The sequence below is a fragment of the Lycorma delicatula genome, chromosome 1, assembly GCF_047948215.1.
Source record: "Lycorma delicatula isolate Av1 chromosome 1, ASM4794821v1, whole genome shotgun sequence".
Classification (NCBI taxonomy): domain Eukaryota; kingdom Metazoa; phylum Arthropoda; class Insecta; order Hemiptera; family Fulgoridae; genus Lycorma; species Lycorma delicatula.
In genome coordinates this window covers 60,395,951-60,411,981 of record NC_134455.1, presented here as the reverse complement: position 1 = coordinate 60,411,981, position 16,031 = coordinate 60,395,951, and positions in this window count along the sequence as shown.

Genomic DNA, 16,031 nt, shown 5'->3' with positions numbered 1-16,031 from the left:
CGTAAGGACTGTAGGTCCTGTGACAGGGGAAGGTCCTGTACCTCCGCATCAATTGTAGGTTAACTTCTAACCATATGCTGATGGACGATTAGTATGGGTTCCGTTATGGTAAGGGGACAGAGGACGTGATACTTAGGGTTATGAATTTGGCGTCAGACAGCGAGTGCAAGTATGTACTCGGTGTCTTCTTGGACATATCCGGGGCGCTTAATAACTTGTGGTGGCCCTCAGCCTTGTTGCAGTTGCAAAATCGTGGTTTCACGCGAGACGAGATTAGAACTCTTTCAAGCTACTTCAGCGATAGAACTGTCGTTCTTCGTGACGGCAGTTCTGTCTGAGGTAGGAAAGACCCTGTCTAAAGGATGTCCACAGGGCAGTGTTCTAGGTCCACTCGTTTGGGTCGTTGAGTTCGACTTTCTCATGCGATTGCGGATGCCTAGCAGCTGTCGCATCGTGGCTTATGTCGACGATGGGCGGCTGCTGGTTGAGGGCAATTTGCGTGCCGAGATCGAGCTCAGAGCGAAACAAGCATGTAAGGTATTGCGATTGTGGAGTCTTCAGCATAAGATGGTTTTCAGCATGGAGAAAACCACAATGATGTTTTTGAAGGGCCGGCTAGCCGCAACGCGCCATCCGCGGGTTGTGATGGACGGCCTTCCATTTAGGTATGTTCCCGTTCAAAAGTATCTGGGTGTTTTCCTTGATAAGAGGCTTCTCTTCAAGGAGCACCTCCAGTATCTGGCGAAGAAGGCTATAGATGCCTTCTTCGGCGTCCGTAGGGTGATCCATCCCGATTGGGGGTTAAATTACCGTACTATGTGTATTCTTTACAAAGGTGTCTGTGAGGCCATTATGATGTACGCTGCGCCCGTCTGGGCTCATCGTTTGCAATTTCAGAGTTATAGGGACATTCTGTTACGAGCCCAGCGTCTTCTGTTGTTAGCTGTTGTCGGCGGTTACAGGACTGTTTCGCGAGAGGCAGTTACTGTGATCGCTGGCATGAAGCCAGTGGATATTTTTGCTACAGAGCGTAGCCAGCGGTATATTTCTAAGAAGGAAGGCCTTCTTACTTCAGGGCGTATGCGTGAAATTGAAGACCAAGGTTTTGACTCTTGGCAAGCTAGGTGGGCTGAATCTTCTGCTGGTCGATATACGCATGGTATTTTTCCAAATGTAAGGGAATTGTGTGCTATTAGTTGGGTTTCCCCCAATCGGTATACTGCTCAATTTCTGCCGGGACATGGTGCCTTTAGATACAGTCTAGCGAGGTTTAGGTTAGTTGATTCCGGGTTGTGTCCGGAATGTAGGGTCGATGATACGGTGGACTCTGTCCAATATATCTGTCCGCCGTACGAAGCTGAGCGTACCAGAGTTGGTAGGGAACTTGAGAGAGTACACTCCTTTTTGGATCTGCGAGGCAACTGGAGGACTTGCAGTGAGTGGACGATAGTGGCTGGCTTTCTAAAATTCCTCGCCCAGTGCAGGGTGGCTGAAGGGATTTAGTAGAGTAGGAACCCGGGTGGCTAGGTTCCGTCTGGGCAGTTGATTGACCGGTAGGCGCTTCGGCAACGAGCCACGGTTAGTTTAAGAGGTGTCAATTGATTGGATAAGCCGTCGGCGGAGTTGTGGTCGCTGCCAACAGGCATGGAATTCCTTGTTCCCGGGGGGTGCGGTCACGCTTCGACGGAGGCATTTTTATGAGCACTGTCAGCGGGACGGGGCTGCGTGCCGCTAAGGTGGCATCCAGTGGCGTTTCGACGGCGGTCAATGGAAGAAGGTGAATGTCACGCGGGACTCCACGATGGAGCTGAGTGGGAGTAGGCGTTAATTCTCCTCTCCCCGGTAGACCGGAACGAAGTCCGTTTACTTTGCACTCATGATGAGTTTAATGTTAGCGGGGTTCTTTAAGGGAACTAGTACTAAATTTCGTTGTTGTAACACTTGTGGGAAAGTTGTTGTTGGTTAGTTATTGCCTCGAATCCGAGACATTCAATGAAATTGGCTCATTTAATGGTTAGAACTAGGAACGGGGTCTTCAATCCGCGGTTAGGTTTCTAGCTTAGTTCCTGAGGGCGACGTGGTAGCTACAGGTGTCCGTTGTCTTCTTCTGAAGGCATAAACCTAAAAACTATCTCGGGGTGAATTTATCGATGCAGATGTCCCTCGGGGCATCTGCATCGGTGGCATCTCAGCGGGGCCTAAACTGAGCGCTGTGGTATGTGATCAGTTTGAGGGCGAGAAGATGTCCTCCGTTAAAGCGACTAAAGGCTATGAACGGAGGCAGTGGTGTAGCGACCGGACACGCTACGAGGTGGGATCTTCTCCCTCGGGGGGGAATCAATATGATCACACGGGGGCTGAGTACATGCCATAGGGATTAGTTCCGGCCCCTGCATGACTGGAGGGGGAGGATTTTAGCGGGTGAGAGCCCCGCACTACCGTCAGAGCGGGCCTGGCGGCGGCTAGCAGAGCTTTTTCCTGCCCTACTAAAAAAAAAAAATAGATAATGCTGTTATCGTACGAAATTTAAGAAGAATTATATGACGTAGAAAAAAGTTTGCTAATCAAAGTCAAAGTTTCTGTGCAGTGTACTACTAAGAATGTTTTAGAGAGATATACACAGGATTATACTTGGCGAGTGAATCTTGTAATTTTAACGAAATTTTTTGCTATCTTACATTTGAAAACGACTTTACCTGCTCTTTACGAAAAAATACGCGTGGTCTTTTATACCTTTTCTACCGTAAGCATCTAGCATGTTAATTACTTTCTTAAGACTTTGTTCATTGACATCCCACTTGTTTATTTTAAGGATGAGAATGAAACTCACCGCTTTCTTTTCTGATATCAGTTCTTTTGGCACATTTTGGTATGTGGTTTTTCGGAGACGGTAGATTTTTTTGGAAGCGGAAAAGTTTTTGAGAAGGGGGTTCAGAAGGACTCACAAACGCTTTCTCACTGGATGTGTTTTTTTGGCGTTGATATTTTTTACCAATTTAGAATAATAATATAAGTCTTATCATTATAGTATTTTTTTTTTTTTATACGGATATGCAAATTATGCCATTAAAAACATAAAGGAAATATGGGCGGCTACCTTTGTTTTTTAAATCCGAATTTGTTATAAAAGCCATTTGACTAATGTTGTTTCTTTGTTACTCATAATTAGGAATGATTCTTTTCAAAACTACGAATGTTAATTTTATAAATTTATAATTTACTTACTAGTTTTATATAATATATATACACGATTGTCAAAGTGTATTAGGTGTGGCAAAATATGAATCTCACACTACCTGTGTTACTAGGAGTTGTAGAAGTAATGTTATTTTATCTCACTTCTTTCTATTTCCTAGGTTGGAAGTTTAAACGAGATTGCACTCATATTTGGTTCCCATCAGATGCAATCTTTTACCTACTAAATTTAGAAATAAGCGTGAATTGTGACTGAATTTGGTAAATAGTATTACTCACAATTTGTTTACAATCTTTAGTTGTTTACAATTTGAAACACTGGCAATCGTTTTTGATTTATCGTAGGTAAAATATATAAGATCTGAGTAAGGTTTAGACAACGTTGTTTTTTTCTACTCTATATGAGTAATAAAGATTAATTTAAGCCACAATAGTTTGTGACAGGTTTAATGATTTATTTTTTCTTTTTTAATATTATATTAACTAAGATTCTAATGATAATGAATCTTCTGCAAGAATACAGTATATTAAAAGGTGTACATAGTTTCATATATATCCGTAATTTGTAATATAACTAATATTTATATCAAAATTTATTAACTAAATTCTATGAATTTGTATAAGTGAGAAATAAATAATAATGAATATTATATACAAATATTACGCGTATTCTGAGTAACCAAAAAGCTGAAAATAGATAATCATCATTAAGCATGAGTTTTTTAAAATAATTTGTGCTTCTTTTTGAAAGAAAATTCTGTATTTTGTAGAAAATTCTGAAAGAAAATCCTGTAAATTATAGTTCAATTTTGATTGTTTTAATTTTATGGTTGTTCTTTACCAAAACAGAAAAGTAATTTGATTCAAACGCTAGTAATTTTTTAACGTATTAGATTTATTCGTTGTTTGTAAGGGGTTTTCTTTCATTAGAATGTAACATGAAAATAAAGTGTGGAAATAATTTTCGTCCTACCCTTCCAAAAATTCTAATAATGATTAATTTAACTCGTCTGAAGTATATTTTAAACGCCGTAACAAGAGAAGGTTTGGATGAATAAAATTCTTCTGTAGAAGCTGCGAAAGTAGAATTGCAATAACAATAAGTTATATAGTAATTAATTAAATTGCCGACGCCACCAGAAATGTTGCGGTTAATTTAATGAATATTCTGTTCTGAGATCAACAGCGCATTCCGGTTGTCATAGTAACAACTTTATGTTGTGATATACCTATTAACACAGAATATATAACGGTGTTATAAAAGAGACACAGAAAGTTAGGTATGCATTTCGTGATTTAATTTTGTTGCTATTTATTTGACTTTTCAGTTATTCTTTTACATTCCCCTTTAAATGTTTCTTTTAGCTAGAAATACTTCTACAATTATTATTTCACGTAGTTTAGGGTGTTCTAATTTTTAAACATTTATTAAAATTATTAAAATATTATCCATAAAAAAATATTATGGTTCCGCATGTTGATAATTTGATAGTTTATAATTATTTTTTAAGAGTTTAATATAAAAATAAACAAAAATCCTTTTTTTAAGTAATTTACTAGAGTTAAAACCTGTAGTTTCAAGTTATTATGTAGGTAAATAACCCCTGATAATGGATACAGCTTCATTGTTTTACAAAAAGCGTGGTTTTAATTTTAATAAGTAAAAATCTCTACAAATGAAAAAATATATATGTGTGTATAATTGTGTCATTCATATGTGAGAGGTTAGTTTTTCTGAATTCTTACAGTATTATTGGCTCAAAACATAATTTTTTAAATATAAGTGAAAATTTAGATATCCGTGCACACAAAGTATAAAATGTATGCTTTGAAGTGATACTGATACAAGAATACAGCGAAAGATTGCCCTCTTACAGGTGTGTGATTCAATCATTCTTTAGCTTACAAGAAAGGGTCTTTTGCTTTCGTTACCACTTTTAATAAACGACCCATTTGAAAACTTTTCCCACCAATTTATTTAAAATGCAATTAAAAGATCTTCTTTTAAGAATATAATATTACTGCATCGATGAAGTTTTGGAAATATTAATTAAAAATATCCTGATTTTTCAGCATCCTGAACAAAGTGTACACAAATATGTGCTCAAAATAATTTTCAATTGCACCACCTGAATTGTAAACTATTTTGATGCAATTTTTAATGTATTTACCTTAATATTATTTAATGTGTTATTAACACATTAAATAATATATTAACCGTTAAATAACGGTTGTATTTAACAAATAATTTTAAATAGTTTTGTGTTTTATAAATAACTATCTGATTACCTGGCGTTGCCCGGGTATTTAATTATCCCAATCTTCTATTAGACAGGAAAGGGAATAAAATTTATGTATAGCGTAAAATCAAAGTAATTTTATTTACAGGTTTTTAAAAGTATAAGTACATTATACAAATTGTAAAGAAAAATCTTTTACATATTCAGTATTATATTAATTTAAAATAAAAGTTGATTATTTCGTGCGGAGGCCCCGCGTTCGAATCCTGGTCAGGCATGGCATCATTTAATTCGCTACCAGTTTCCACCAGGCTAATGACCATAGCTGTTGATGATGCCCGCTCATTCGTAACAAAAAAAAATTAATTTTCCCCTCCAAGAGCAAGAATAAATAAATCTTGGGTGAACTCACCCTCGAGCAAGCAACATAAAGTTCTGTAGAGTTCTATTTGTTTATAAAAATTCCGAGAAGGTTCTTCACAGTTCTATTCATTGTATTCGATTAAACTGGACTTAAATTTAATTTAATTTTTTTTTAATTGGACTTAAATTTCATCGAGACTGTTACCAATCAGCCTAACGACCCCGAAAACTATGAATCGACACTAATATCAGTCGTTTTCGATTTTTTTCCATGTCAACTCCTTCCCACCACCACCGATTGAGGTGCTAGGGATGTCTGATCGCCACAGTATTTTATTCCAGATAGTAAGTTTGGTTGAAATTGCTCCAGGCGTTTCAGAGTTTTGCTGGAACAGACATACACACATTTTTATACGTATAGATAGATTAATACAGACTTTAAGTATATCTATTTTTTATCTTATAATTTTTTTTATGTTTATGATTTATCTCATAAAGACGTGATCTATACGTATATAATATTAAACGTTTACTTACTTATAAAAAATTAAGAATTCATAAAATACTATTTTCATTTCCTTGGGTGGTGGAATTTTTAATTTTTATTTAAATTATCAGTCTTACTTGATATAAATATAAAATTTGTAGACACTAAATTTGAACAAAATGATACAAGTTTGTATGTAAATGAAAAATTAAAGTAAATTGAACTACAAGTATGTTGTAATCAACTAAACTGTTGTCCATTTTTGAATTGCTGAAATTTTTGTAATACTTTTTTTAATATTCTCTGTTATAAATATTAATAAGAAACATTTTACATTTTAACTAAAATAACGTGGTATCTGAGAATGCTATTTATTTACTTAAGGTCATGCAAAGAATATCCCACTATTTTATTCAAATAATAAGTAAAATACCAACAATACTCGTAGTTGGCTTGATAATGTTTTATTTAAAATAGTTTTTTAAAATAAAATAAACAAACTAGACGGAGATTTGTGTCTGTTTGACTGACGTCTCTTTTTTAATTAAGTATAACTAAAAAATAATTAAAAAGTAACAAAGGAGGGAGTAAGAAACGATAAAAAAAAATTGACACTTTTATTCCTGTTTTTCTTTCTTTGCTAGTGTTAAAAATTTTAACTATATTTGAAAGTTAGGGATTTATATATATATATATATATGTATATATATATATATATATATATATATATATATATATATATATATATACATATATTATATATATATATTTCCTGTGTGCGTGTGTATATGTCACTGAACTCCTTCTAAACGGCTGGACCGATTTTGATGAAATTTTTTGTGTGTGTTCAAGGGGATTCGAGAATGATTTAGATTCACAATTTGAACCGATAGGAAATATTTTTTTAATTAATTTATTTATTTATGTGTTGCTGTTGATCTTGGGATGGTTAAGGTTCACAATTGGATCCAGAAGGCAGCGCTGCGTTTTAGAAATTTGTTTTTAATTTTTGGCATATCAGTCAGACCCGGTAGTTGGTGCTGCGATCGGATTCTAGGAAAGTTTTTTATTTTCTTGCTTTTTCGCATATCAGTTACTTGCGTCATAGTATAGTATTGTTATTAAAATAAAATTCGTATTTTTAACGGACTACTGTGTTTAGAGAATAGTTTGAATTAAATCCGGTAGGTAGTGCTGTTCTGACAATTGGATTTATATACATTCTGACTCTTATGAAGTGAAAAAGGTTAAATTTTATGAAGTTCCGTAATGTTTTGTAAGTTTCTAAATGTTCAGTATTAATTGTGATGATTTTTCAGCCATATCTCTTTTCGTTAAAAAGTTATTATCCACTGAATACTGTGATTAGAGAGTGGTGTGAATTAAATCCGATAGGTAGTGCTGTTGATTTGGCATTTGGATTTATTTACATTTTGACTTTTATAAAGTGAAAGGTTAAATTTTGTGAAGTTCCTAATGTTCAGTTTTTTAATGTTTAAACAAACTTTCAATTATGTTTATTTAATCTCTATGTATACTCAAATCTAACGATAGCGAAGCACTGCCGAGTCTGATAGAATTGCGCGCTTATTGAGAATATTATATTATTATTTATTGAAATAACGTTTTAAAGTGTAATTAAAATATATACATTGTGCAAATTTGTAAGGTGCAGTATTGAAGTGAGTATATTACATGATTTTTCATGAATTTTAATGATATACAGGGTTTCTCATATAAAACGCAACCCAACCTTATATTGGTAGGTATTGAAGTAATAAAAAGGCATGTGTAAATGTAAATGTAATTTTTATTATTACCATCCATTACCTTACATTTAGAGTAAATGTTGGAAGTGGCCGCCATATTCTTGAATACAAGCTTCAATTCTTTTTACAGCGTTTCTTGCAACTTTTTTCAAAGTTTGTGGCTGGATATTTAATACAGCTTGTTCAATATAGAATTTCAATTGTTCAAGTGTTCGTGGTTTGTCGCTGTAGGCTTTTTCTTTGAGGTAACCCCGTAGAAAAAAATCCGCCGCAGGCAAATCTGGAGATCTTGGTGGCCACAAGTCTCGACCGATAACACGATTACCGAAGAATTCCTCGACGAAATCAGACGTTGAACCTGCGTAGTGCGATGTCGCACCGTCATGTTGTAGCCGGCAGTGTCTGTCTTTCTCTTCCAAGAGTGCGATGAACTGAAATAAAATATCCTGATATCGTTCTGCATTAATGGTGTACTCGAAAAAAATAGGACCGATTATTTTCTTCCGCGGTATCGCGCACCACACGCCCGACTTCTGCGGGTGTATTGTTTTTCGTGGTAAACGTGGGGATTTTCAGCACTCCAAATTCTACTTTTTTGGGTGTTTACGTAGCCGTCCAAATGAACCGTGCTTCATCTGTGAAAAATAACGAATCCATAACGTTAATTCCGTCATGCAGAAATCGACGGAACCGTTGACAATATTGTAGCAGTTTTTCTTTGTCGGGCTCAAGAAGTTGATGAACCGTTTGAATGCGATAAGGTCGTAATTGTAATTGTAATTGTTTGGTCGCCCGATGAACAGTTGATTTAGACAAATTAATTTCAGCAGACAAACGTCTGATCGATTTATTTGGCGAGGCGAGTAATCGGTCTTTGATTTCAGCGACTGTATCTGTATTCAACACTGACGCAGATCTTTTGTGTTCCTTGTTATTAACAGAACCGGTCTCTCTAAATTTTGTGACTGACCTTAGTACTGACATTTTGTTAGAAGCCGGTTTATCTGGGTACTTATGACGAAACAAATCTTGCACTGCAACCACTGATATCGTACTGAAGTACGACTTGACAATGAAAACACGTTCGTCTAGCGAAAACACCAACCATCTTGTCTCTAGCAATACACTGAACGTTATGATTGCATTGTTGTTACTATCGGTAGTGTTCTATTGCGTCGTGTTCAGATTTTGGACGAGTCCATTTCAGTAACGAGTGGGGGAGTAAGCTTGACTTTTGAAATTTAATGGATGAGTGATTGATAACAATCAACTTAACCAACAAATTTAAATTGTCAGTTCTTATTTGATTCTATGCAACTTATGAAGTATTGAACGGTTCTTTGAAAATAAAAATGTAAATTTGTAAAATAAATTATAACATGTATAAAGTTAAAATATAAGTTACTTATAGTAATTATAGTTACAGGATAATTTATTACAGAACAATAATGCTACGTCAGGGCAACGTCTGCCGGGTCCGCTAATATATATATAAATCCAAACATATTTTATTTTACTGTTTCTATGAAGAAGTAGGTTCTTACTTCGCTATATGTATGTATAGTATATGTATATATACTATATACATGAAGAGTACTTCCACCTGTGGAACAATTTGACCGGTTTTCATAAATGTTTTACGGATCGATTTTTAATATATCGGGAAACTTTTTCAGAATATTAAGTGTAAATAATAATTGCGATCTTTTTACTGCAAATATATCAGGCGTTCGGAAAATTCCCATTTCACACATTTGATTTAGTTTTTTTTTAAATTAGTAGTTTTTTCTAAAAATCAACTTTAACTTTTCGGATGGTAATTGTTATGGTTCTGGCTTCTTTTATCCTGTCTATGATTATTCAAATAACAAACTTACATGATTCAATTTAAAAGTTCAATATCGATCGACTTCTTGACAGTATTTTGTTGCTATCTTATGGAGATAACTGCTAATAAGCGTATGTTAAACAAAAACAGTCGATTACAGAAAATTTCTTAAAAAATTCAACCTTTATTAAGGGAGGAAATAATGTGAAAGTACTTTGTTTAATATACAAGGTGAAAGTTAATTGTGGGTAGCAATGTCCCAAAGTGTCTGCTCAAAACAGATGAAAAATTTACCTGCTTTCTTGTTTACTTTTGTTTACTATTTTGAGTAGAAAGATATGCTTTTCGAGGCTATTTTTAGTCGGCCTGAAAATAATCATCAGTTATTATTTAGAATTTGGTTAAAAGGGAAGAAGGGCTAGAGGTTAAAAAGATACCTTTGCTTGTTAGTATATACTTCAGAATCTGTTGACAATATTCCCAACTGAGAACGATAGTTACATAATATCTATCGACTATTTTAAAATACGAACGAAAGGAATTATTTAAAAAGAAATTAATATCTGACAACATCTGGTGTAAAAATCCTGAATAACGTAATCTAAATAAATTTAATAGGTTTCAAAGGAGTCCGATTGATTAATTTATGATATTAAAATTTTACATTCTACTTCGTTAGTGGTGGGAAATCTATCACACACTACATCACACTGCTTTCGACTAACACATATTTTAGGTAAGATTATTATTTACATTCTATATTGATTCACGCACTTACGCAATTTTTAATCTGCATAAATGTATTAGTTGTTACTGTATTAATGATGTATTTATGCAGTTGTTTGAATAAATAAGTTTGTTGATACATTAATATACCATTTTACTCTCATGATTATGCATGTGATCGCAAAAGTGCACGATCTTGCTTCTGTATTTAAACATTTAAACACTGAAAACCGGTTTATTAACGGTGAATATATTAACTTGTAAATGTTGGATGCGGGTGTTTCTACTGAAGTTATTATTCTTGCAATCTACAGAGCCATGTTTGCTCTTAACGCTTCACATAAATGCCAACAAACAGTAAGTTTTTTGTTCCGTACTAGTTTAACAGACACATAATACACGTATATATACACAAATACTCGCACACATATACATACACTGGGAGATACGAAGAGCCAAGCAATTGTAATGTGCATGTATAAATCAAATCTGTCTCAAACAGATGAGTAGGATGTAGGGATTGTACGACCAAGGGGGAGGCGAATTTTATCCCATCTTAACGTAACCGCCCTACCTACTCTGAATCTACACCCTAGTCAAGACGGTAGGATATTAAAGCTCTTCATAAACTTCTTTATCATATTCTACCTCCACGTAGTTTAATTGGAGAGTAGGAACAAAGAAGGAAGAGGAAATCAGAAACAGGTGTACAGATAGAATGGAAGTGCTAGCGCAAGAATTAAAGTCATTCAAATACAATTTTTTGCTTTTACCAGAATCGTACTTATTAATTTTTTGTTAATTTGATGAAAGCAACTTATACTTCTCACCTTTTTATGAGGATACGTGAAAACATAAGAGAATTGTGATATTAATAACTCAAATTGCATTAAAATATTAACGATGTTGTTTAATAATAAAGGGTGGTTTTTAATTCATTAAAATAATACGAAATAACGTTACCTGAACTAGTTAAAATTTTAATTTTGTTTTCTGTAGATGCTTCTACGTTAAACTTATAAGATTATTAGTTGACCGGTACAATTTAACGCTTGGGAGGGTTTTTTGATTGCAATCCCATTTTCCTTATCTGTTTTACGATCGTTTTGTTAGTTGAACAAATATTATGTAAAAAAAATTATCATTCAACGATATTAAAAGTTCGTGAAATATTGAAAATAACTGAAGAAACTAAATATCTACAATTGAAACTCTTGAAATCTGTTGAAGTAATGCTGTTATAATATACACGAAGAAAGATGACACTGGTATTTAAAATTACTGTACCATTCAAAAAAATTATATGATAAAATTATTGTTGGTATAACGAATTATTATTTCATAAACAAGCAAAATTAATTGTATAGTTTATCCTAAAAAACTAAAACAAAAATAGATTAGATAACCTTGTATACTTATTATTTTCACTTAAATAAAAATTACAGATACCAGATCCAATATAGATATCTTAAATCAACAACCTCTATAAAAAATAATTGAATTTAAAAACTAAAAAAGTAGACTTAAACTGAAATTAAATATTAATGCATACATATCAGTCCGAAAGAAATTTAAATAATGAGTAAAAAACAACTTAAATATACTAAGATAAAAATTAAAGAAATCTGAGAAAAATATTTAAGTCAAAGTAGACAATGTGATATTCTCAAAAGAGTATGAAATTTTTAAATTTTCGTAAAAAGTAACGTTCATAACATTTTTATGCAAGGTGTTCAAATTCATAAAAGTACCAAAATCAGAAGTGTTTTATATAACTTGCCGTTGTTTAAACCCGGTTGAATGTTTTGAAAAGCATTTAGCTTGTGTTGTTTTTTTTTTAAATTAGGACTTGTAATGTAATTGTAAAGCGTTAGGTGATGGTCGACCTTAATGTAAATTTCGGCGCTACCGCCAATATTCAGGATGACCACCTAATGTGTACTAACTAGGAAAACAATGAAGTAATAAGCACAATACGAAACATATATAAATAAAACTATAATCACAACAGTCCTATTTAATACATTTTTAAACATAATATTTAGAAAAAAACGTCAATAGCATTAACGTGAAAAATTGAATTGCGATAAAAAAATTAAATGAATAGAAAACTGTAAATGCAAAGCACTGCGCGTCTAGAATCCGACTTTTGCCCATTTATCCGATTCTATATTGCAAATTTCCGTTAACACTACAACGAGCTACGATGATGTAATGACTATTTCTCGGTATCTAATAAAGAGTTAGAAGTTTTAAAAACGTTCAACCTTACGAATAAATTTAATTAAATAAAAATAATTTTCCGCTATCTAATCGTCAATTTATCTCTCTATAAGTTGAAAAAAATAAAGAATGAAAAAACTTATAAATATTACACCGTATGTCAATCAGTGCTAATAAATCTTTTCGTTAACTGAAAGGTAAAAATAGCACCGGTTTTAGTTGTAACATGCTAATACCTCTTGCAGTATACAAATTAATACTATTTTAATCCCTAATTAACTGACAAAAGACGGATGAATGTTAAATGGAAATTGATGAATGATAAATGTTAAATTTTCCTGAGAATTTTTTTTAAGACTTTTTTAACCTCGTGATATACCTATCTTGTATTAGAGATATGTATTTGGATCAATGAATTCAAATTTGCTGGTACCATCAACTTTATCATTATTTCTAATCGAATATATAGTTTTCAGTTGAATATTCCCATCACCTTCTCAAAATATAATTTTTTATTACTATTTCTCGTGACATTTTGAATAATTAATAATAAATTATTCATGTAATTTTAAAGAAATGTAAAATTTAAAATTTTATTACTGATTTCTATTATTATAGTAGAAGTAAAATATAATGCTGAAGTAGTGTAAATGTTATCTAAGTTTCTTGTTAGGTACTGTTAAATACTAGCCGCTTTCTACTGCAGGCGATGAGGTCGTAGTAGAATAACTCCCTTCTTAATAATGGACAGTCAAGGGTAGTATATTACTTCTTTCTCCTTCACTTTTATGTTAACTACGAGTATTCACTAACTATATTATATGTAAATGTTTTATTATAAGTATAATTATTACGACAGAGAAGAAACTATATTTAAAAAAAAAAATTAAAACAACTGATAATTAAGAGTTTCTAAGATGAAAAGTAATTGATAATGATTTTAAAGTAGTGGTGTTTCATAGCTACTATGGCGGATAAGAGCTCAAAGAGGAGGCACCGAATAAAAAAAAAATTATTTTCATATGAAAATTGATGTTTATCTTCTGCATTGACGGAAGAATTAAAAAAAATAAAGAAAATTCTTTATTTTCTGATTTTAATAACTGAAATTACATCATTCACGAATTAAAAAAGTCTATTTTTGTAATCCAATGGTAGTTCAGAAAATAAGAATCGCGATGGTCATACTTTTTTGAATGCGCAAGATGTTCGTCCTGTGGAAATTCATAGTCATATTACTGCCGTATAAGGTGGCAGTGTAATGAATGAAGAAAATGTAAGGAATAATGTCGTTTATTTACGGCAGGGAGAACATCTGTTCGTGTCGAGCTCAGGACGCCCTACTTTCATTACTAAACAGCAGAAAGAGTAAATTGACAGACTGATTAAAGAGAACCGGTGTTTCACGTTAAACGAACTTAATGATAAATTTCCTGCATGTTCACGGTACATGAGATTGTGATCGTTCAACTAAATTACTATAAAATTTGTGCCAGATGAGTCCCAAGAATGTTGACAATCACAAAAAATCCATGTCTACGCTCTGTCATTCCTAGTGCGGCACTGAAATGCTTTCTCACATAGAGACTGGTGATGAAACCCTGGGCTTCGCACTACACCAGACACCAAAGTCAATCACTTTGTGGCATCATTCTCGATCGCCTTCAAAGCAAAAAAAAAAATTATACAAATATTTTCAAAACGTAAAGTGATGGCCACAATTTTTTGGGGTCGTCACAGATTCTTACCGTGTGAGTTTATGCCTCGCAGAATTAATCCTGACTCTTTTCGGAAATTTTAATGAAATTTTGTCTAATTTCAAAATCACTGGCTTGGTATTTTGACTCGTGGAGTCTGAATGATTCATGGCAATGCACGTTCACATGCAGCAAAAAAAATTTCTTTCTAAATTTCTAAAAGGATTGGAAGTTTTTGATCACCCACCGTACAGTACAGAACTTGCTCTAAGCGATTTCCACCGGTTTACAAAATTGGAGAGGTTTCTTGGTGAGAACCGCTATGAAAGTGACTTTTATGATGACGGCATACAAAAACTAGTGCCACGACTTGAAAAATGCTAGAAATTAGAAGATGGTTATGTGGAAAAATAGCTTTAAAAAGTAGATTTAAAAAGGAAGGCCGAAAGGCAAATGATGCCAGGCACGATTTCTTTTCAGAGGGGGCCAATGGGTATGATGATGATGATAAAATAATAATAATGCCCTGAGGTAGATAATCCCCACGTCCGGAACATAAAATCTACGTTCCATGTCCACGGCGGTAATAACTGTACGTAAGTACTATTCATAAAGTTGGCTAATGGGGCTCCGAGTGTTTCCCTCGGTGATAGAATTACCTTCTGATTGATTTCAACCTACAAGCCGTTCTACAAGGACTGGATTTTTCGGCTACTTGCAGATATGAAAATTTAAACGATTAAGGAAACGGAATCACACCATCTTTAGAGCTGGCGATGTGGCGGCCAGGGTTGAAGTGATTGCAGGTGTAACGGAGGCCCTTCCACTGTCCACATACCCCCGCGATGGCAAGCATGTAGCTAAGGTGCCCATGTATGTCGGTGGATGGGAGCCCTGAAAACTTTAGTGTGTAAAAGCCTGGAGTCGGTGCAGAGATTGCGCATCCACTCTCTGACAGGACATACCCGGTCCGGTCCGGTTCCATCAGGGTACCGGACCGGACCTCCAGGGTTGGTAGCCCTGAGTGGGGGTGCACCCCGGCGGCTAGCCTTGCTACAGAAGGAATTGAACATCATGCAAATTGAGCAATCAACAAACGTAACAGAGGGTTTACGTAAACACCCTCATTAAAAACCATCCGTTTTGCCTGAATCAAAACGGAGGAAGATTTTTGAGACCGCAACGTTAGAGAAAGAGGCTAAGAGTATCCAGAGAGCTTTGTAAAAGAGTAGTTTTTGTAAACCAAAATATTTGGTATTAGTAAAGAGAATGGTAATTTTTCGAGAATTAGCCCTTTCCTTTTCGCTTGAGAGATAAATAATTATAATTGTAGGCCTTGTAAAGGAAATACGTAAGATCTACAACGGACTCCATGTAGAGACGGTTAATGAAAATCAGTCACAGAAGAGCAGAAGATCCTTGGGCTAAAGAAGATAGGTGAGTTTGCTGTACGAGTCGATCCTTACAGCACCTTCATTATTTTAAAGGGTGTTGTGGTTTGTC